General features: G+C 52.8%; 1 long non-coding RNA gene across 1 annotated transcript; it reads right to left on the bottom strand.

The window, feature by feature from the left end:
• Positions 1–981: 981 nt before the first annotated feature.
• Positions 982–5,546, bottom strand: LOC144673065 (uncharacterized). The gene is made up of 3 exons (XR_013574248.1): positions 5,471–5,546; positions 2,222–2,252; positions 982–1,015 (listed from the first exon to the last, which is right to left on the bottom strand). It is a non-coding gene; the product is annotated as an uncharacterized LOC144673065 (long non-coding RNA).
• Positions 5,547–6,726: the final 1,180 nt, after the last annotated feature.

Genomic DNA, 6,726 nt, shown 5'->3' with positions numbered 1-6,726 from the left:
TGGGAGAGGGTAAGGGTTTGGGAGAGGGTAAGAGTTTGGGAGTAGGTTAGGGTTTGGGAGAGGGTTAGGGTTTGGGAGAGGGTAAGGGTTTGGGAGAGGGTAAGGTTTTGGGTGAGGGTAAGGATTATAGTTGAGGCTAGGGTTAGGGTTAGGGTTTGGAGAGGGTTCGGATTAGGGTTAGGGTTAGGGTTAGGGCTAAGGTTAGGGTGAGGGTTAGGGTTAGGGTTCGGGCTAGGTTTAAGGTTAGGGTTAGGGTGAGTGTGAGAGTTAAGGCGAGAGTTAGGGTTAAGGTTGGCATTGGGGTTGGGGTTGTGGTTTGGGACAGAGTTAGCGTTAGATTTGGGTTGTGGTAAGGGCTAGGGTAAGAGTTAGAGTTAGAGTTTGGGAGAGGGTTAGAGTTAGGATTAGCATTAAGTTGAGGTGGTTAGGATTAGGGTGAGGGTTAGGGTTAGGGTTAGGGTTAGGGTGAGGATTAGGTTTAGGGTGAGGGTTTGGGTGAGGGTGAGTGTGAGGGTGAGGGTTAGGGTGAGGGTTAGGAATAGGGTTGGTATTGGGGTTAGGGTTAGGGTGAGGATTAGTTTTAGGGTGAGGGTTTGGATGAGGGTGAGCATGAGGGTGAGGCTTAGGGTTAGGGTTCCGCCCAGATTACTCGTTTTAATGATGAGGGTTGTGGGATTAGTTCCGGGATGTTAGACCTTGGGAGTTACAGTTTGCTTTCAAGATTGCTATCACTTAGTTCAGGAAATGGATGTGTGAGATTGTCCCCAGACACTCTCCTCTCCTCATCTCCACTGAGGCTCAAAATGTCCCGATTCTAATACAGGGAGTAGGCAGTGTTTGCAATTCTGGATGTATTGGAGAATGTGGGCTTGTTGGGGGTGGGACATTATTATACTAGACACATCTATAGATCCAGCAAAGCTGGGAGAATCACCAACTGAGGGGCACAGTGTTACAAAGCTACAAATAATCACCTGGAATCGGCGTTGTCTGGGTCTCACCAGTTTGACTTCCACTGAAAAAGAGAGATTTTAACACATTAGAGGGAACTTTACTCTGTATCTAACCCCGTGCTGTACCTGTCCTGGGAGTGTTTGATGGGGACGGTGTAGAGGGAGCTTTACTCTGTATCTAACCCCGTGCTGTACCTGCCCTGGGAGTATTTGATGGGGACAGTGTAGAGGGAGCTTTACTCTGTGTCTAACCCCGTGCTGTCCCTGTCCTGGGAGTGTTTGATGGGGACAGTGTAGAGGGAGCTTTACTCTGTATCTAACCCCGTGCTGCACCTGTCCTGGGAGTGTTTGATGGAGACGGTGTAGAGGGAGCTTTACTCTGTATCTAACCCCGTGCTGTACCTGTCCTGGGAGTGTTTGATGGGGACGGTGTAGAGGGAGCTTTACTCTGTATCTAACCCCGTGCTGTACCAGTCCTGGGAGTGTTTGATGGGGACGGTGTAGAGGGAGCTTTACTCTGTATCTAACCCCATGCTGTACCTGTCCTGGGAGTGTTTGATGGGGACAGTGTAGAGGGGGCTTTACTCTGTATCTAACCCCGTGCTGTACCTGTCCTGGGAGTGTTTGATGGGGACGGTGTAGAGGGAGCTTTACTCTGTATCTAACCCCGTGCTGTACCTGTCCTGGGAGTGTTTGATGGGGACAGTGTAGAGTGAGCTTTACTCTGTATCTAACCCCGTGCTGTACCTGTCCTGGGAGTGTTTGATGGGGACGGTGTAGAGGGAGCTTTACTCTGTATCTAACCCCGTGCTGTACCTGTCCTGGGAGTGTTTGTTGGGTACAGTGTAGAGGGAGCTTTACTCTGTATCTAACCCCGTGCTGTATCTGTCCTGGGAGTGTTTGATGGGGACAGCGTAGAGGGAGCTTTACTCTGTATCTAACCCCGTGCTGTACCTGTCCTGGGAGTGTTTGATGGGGACGGTGTAGAGGGAGCTTTACTCTGTATCTAACCCCGTGCTGTACCTGTCCTGGGAGTGTTTGATGGGGACAGTTTAGAGGGGGCTTTACCCTGTATCTAACCCCGTGCTGTACCTGTCCTGGGATTGTTTGATGGGGACAGTGTAGAGGGAGCTTTACTCTGTATCTAACCCCGTGCTGTACCTGTCCTGGGAGTGTTTGATGGGGACAGTGTAGAGGGAGCTTTACTCTGTATCTAACTCGTTCTATCTCTGTTTTATCCGCAAAATGAATTGAAATGTAATTCTTACTTTGATAACTTTCCACATTTGAACTTCTTGCCTGTGAATATGAAATGAGATAGAATTAATGAAAGTTAATCACACATACAGAATGAGATTGACTTGGACAGAGAGCGTCAGTTTATTTTTTTTTGAAGTGAATTATTTCCCGGTGTTTATGGGATTAAACAAAATCAACACTGATCCTGGAGAGATCACGGATATTGATGTAATCATTCAGAATGACCTGCGATTCCATCACACACCATTCAATGTTTGACTTTCTGGATGATTCACTGATTTACCTCCGTTCACCCACCTGGAGTTTGATCCCAGGATCTCAATGCTTCAACTTTCAAATTTTCAAATCCTTCTTTCTCTGCCCCTGTCCCTGTCCTTCTGCTTCTAACATCCTCCAGCCCCTACAACCCTCCCTATCTCTGTAACCTCCTCCAGCCCCTACAAACCTCCCTATCTCTGTAACCTCCTCCAGCCCCTACAACCCTCCCTATCTCTGTAATCTCCTCCAGCCCCTACAAACCTCCCTATCTCTGTAACCTCCTCCAGCCCACTACAACCCTCCCTATCTCTGTAACCTCCTCCAGCCCCTATAACCCTCCCTATCTCTGTAACCTCCTCCAGCCCCTATAACCCTCCCTATCTCTGTAACCACCTCCAGCCCCAACAGCCCTCCCTATCTCTGTAACCTCCTCCAGCCCCTACAAACCTCCCTATCTCTGTAACCTCCTTCAGCCCCTACAACCCTCCCTATCTCTGTAACCTCCTCCAGCTCCTACAAACCTCCCTATCTCTGTAACCTCCTCCAGACCCTACAACCCTTCCGATCTCTGTAACCTCCTCCACTCCCTACAACCCTCCCTATCTCTGTAACCTCCTCCAGCCCCTACAACCCTCCCTATCTCTGTAACCTCCACCAGCACCTACAACCCTCCCTATCTCTGTAACCTCCTGCAGCCCCTACAACCCTGCCTATCCCTGTAACCTCCTCCAGCCCACTACAACCCTCCCTATCTCTGTAACCTTCTCCAGCTCATACAACCCTCCCTATCTCTGTAACCTTCTCCAGCCCCTATAACCCTCCCTATCTCTGTAACCACCTCCAGCCCCAACAGCCCTCCCTATCTCTGTAACCTCCTCCAGCCCCTACAAACCTCCCTATCTCTGTAACCTCCTTCAGCCCCTACAACCCTCCCTATCTCTGTAACCTCCTCCAGCCCCTACAAACCTCCCTATCTCTGTAACCTCCTCCAGACCCTACAACCCTTCCGATCTCTGTAACCTCCTCCACTCCCTACAACCCTCCCTATCTCTGTAACCTCCTCCAGCCCCTACAACCCTCCCTATCTCTGTAACCTCCACCAGCACCTACAATGCTCGCTATCTCTGTATCCTCCTCCAGCCCCTATAACCCTCCCTATCTCTGTAACCTCCTCCAGCCCCTACAACCCTCCCTATCTCTGTAACCTCCTCCAGCCCCTATAACCCTCCCTATCTCTGTAACCTCCTCCAGCCCCTACAACCCCTCCGTATCTCTGTAACCTCCTCCAGCCCCTATAACACTACATTTCTTTGCAACCTCCTCCAGCCTCTACAACCTTCCCTACCTCTGTAACCTCCTCTAGCCCCTACAACCCTCACTATCTCTGTAACCTCCTCCAGCCCCTACAACCCTCCCTATCTCTGTATCCTCCTCTAGCCCCTACAACCCTCCCTATCTCTGTAACCTCCTCCAGCCCCTACAAACCTGCCTATCTCTGTAACCTCCTCCAGACCCTACAACCCTTCCGATCTCTGTAACCTCCTCCACTCCCTACAACCCTCCCTATCTCTGTAACCTCCTGCAGCCCCTACAACCCTCCCTATCTCTGTAACCTCCACCAGCACCTACAACCCTCCCTATCTCTGTAACCTCCTGCAGCCCCTACAACCCTGCCTATCCCTGTAACCTCCTCCAGCCCTACAAACCTCCCTATCTCTGTAACCTTCTCCAGCTCATACAACCCTCCCTATCTCTGTAACCTCCTCCAGCCCCTACAACCTTCCTATCTCTGTAACCTCCTCCAGCCCCTACAACCCTCCCTGTCTCTGTAACCTCCTCCAGCCCCTACAATGCTCGCTATCTCTGTATCCTCCTCCAGCCCCTACAACCCTCCCTATCTCTGTAACCTCCTCCAGCCCCTACAACCCTCCCTATCTCTGTAACCTCCTCCATCCCCTACAACCCTCTGTGCTCCTCCAATTACTTATTCCGGACCCTCTGACAGAGCAGCACTCCCTCATTACTGACGCTCCGACAGTGCAGCACTCCCTCAGTATTGAGCCTCCGGCAGTGCAGCGATTCCTCAGTATGGATCCTCTGACAGTGCAGCACTCCCTCAGTACTGACCCATCGACAGTGCAGGACAAAGCAGCCACTTGAATGACACCCCGCCCACAAACATTCACTCCCTCCACCACCGACGCACAGTAGCAGCAGCGTGTGTACCATCTACAAGATGCACTGCAGCAACTCACCAAGGCTCCTTCGACAGCACCTTCCAAACCCACGACCTCTACCATCTAGAAGGACAAGGGCAGCAGACACATGGGGGACACCCCCACCTGGAAGATCCCCTCCAAGCCACTCACCATCCTGACTTGGAAATATATCGGCCGTTCCTTCACTGTCGCTGGGTCAAAATCCTGGAACTCCCTCCCTAACAGCGCTGTGGGTGTACCTACACCACATGGACTGCAGCGGCTCAAGAAGGCAGCTCAGCCACCACCTTCTCAAGGGGCAACTAGGGATGGGCAACAAAGGTCATTCTAGGGTGAGGGACAATGATTTCCTACTCTCAAATGAACCTCTATTACTAAATTATTACACCCCATGTAACAGAGCAACGGATGCCGAATTGGTAAGGAGAATCCTTTGCCGATTCGGAGGTCTGGGGAACAAGGGAGGTCTCCAATTGCGATGCCACAGCGCCGTCAGTGGACGGAGGGCGCCATTGCCACGTGACTGTTTACATGGACATTTTCATCGCATGCCTGCCGTCCGCGGAACTTGCGTTCGGGACCATTGACCCCCAAGGTCCAACCGGAGGCGGCAAGGTCCTGAGGGCGGGAAGTGACCTCCTGCCGACGGGAAGTGAGGTTTTTGGGGGACAGGGAGCGAGCGTCCACTGAAGGGCCGTTCGATTTTGCGGACAGTGCTGGGTGTGATCCTCGATGTACAGTGACAGCGTACCCGTTGAGATTGGGTGGAGGCGTACTCACTCAAAGCAATGACAATCCCAGCAACGAACATGATGATGGCCAGAATCAGACCCGTTGTTCTTATAGTATCGTAATCTGTGAAGGGAATCAAACAGGCCGTGAGGATATTCTTCGGGGGTTGTAAGAGGCGCCATCAAAGGTAAAGGTTCACCACGCTCTGCAAAAGGGAACAAAGCCTTGAATTTCTATAGCACCTCTCACCTCCTCAGGGTTTCCCAAAGAGACTGTGACTGCCCACGAGGTTCTTGTTTTTAGCTTGAAGCGTGGTCTTGGCTGTAATGCCCGGTAGAGGCAATGGATGGGCGCACAGCAAGATCCCGTTCACAGCACTGCGGTGAGGAGCAGCTCCCCATTTCGGTAACAGGTGCTGAGGGACAGAATGAGGCTGGGAGACCCCGGAGGGAGCCACTGCAGCTCTCCCTCGAAATGGGGCCTGAGGGATCTTTAACATTCAAACTGAGAGGGCAGACGGGGCCTCGGTGTGAACTCTCAGAGAGGAATAACAGGACCTCTGACAGTGCGGCACTCCCTCAGTACTGACCCTCCGACAGTGCAGCACTCCCTCAGTACTGACCCTCTGACAGTGCAGCACTCCCTCAGTACTGACCCTCCGACAGTGCGGCACTCCCTCAGTACTGACCCTCCGACAGTGCGGCACTCCCTCAGTACTGACCCTCCGACAGTGCGGCACTCCCTCAGTACTGACCCTCTGACAGTGCGGCACTCCCTCAGTACTGACCCTCTGACAATGCGTCACTCCCTCAGTACTGACCCTCTGACAGTGCGGCACTCCCTCAGTACTGACCCTCTGACAGTGCGGCGCTCCCTCAGTACTGACCCTCCGACAGTGCGGCACTCCCTCAGTACTGACCCTCGGACAGTGCAGCACTCCCTCAGTCCTGACTCTGGGAGTGTCAGCTGGATTCGGGGTTCAGGTGTCTGGATCTCGGAACGTCCCCCTACGATTCCCTGTGTCAGAAACCCGAAGGCGACCGAGTTGGCGTACGGTTCAACCCACGTGACTGAAAACAGGCGACCTGGCTGACTGGTGACTTTGCTGGTCGTGGGATCTTGCTGTGCCCCCCAATTGGCTGCCTCGGTTCCTGCACTACGACCGCGACTCGAAGAGAAAAGCCCCTTCGTCGGCCGCTGGAACGCTTCGGGACACCCCGAGTTGCTGGAAGGCTCTCGCGCCACGGGAGCTGGGAGCTGAGGAAGACCGGGGCAGGATTTTGCAGTTGTCGGGCAGGCGATAT

The sequence above is a fragment of the Cetorhinus maximus genome, unplaced genomic scaffold (genome assembly GCF_964194155.1).
Source record: "Cetorhinus maximus unplaced genomic scaffold, sCetMax3.hap1.1 HAP1_SCAFFOLD_241, whole genome shotgun sequence".
NCBI classification, from domain to species: Eukaryota; Metazoa; Chordata; class Chondrichthyes; order Lamniformes; family Cetorhinidae; genus Cetorhinus; species Cetorhinus maximus.
Note: the sequence above shows the minus strand (reverse complement) of the source record. Positions and strands in the feature narration are given on the sequence as shown.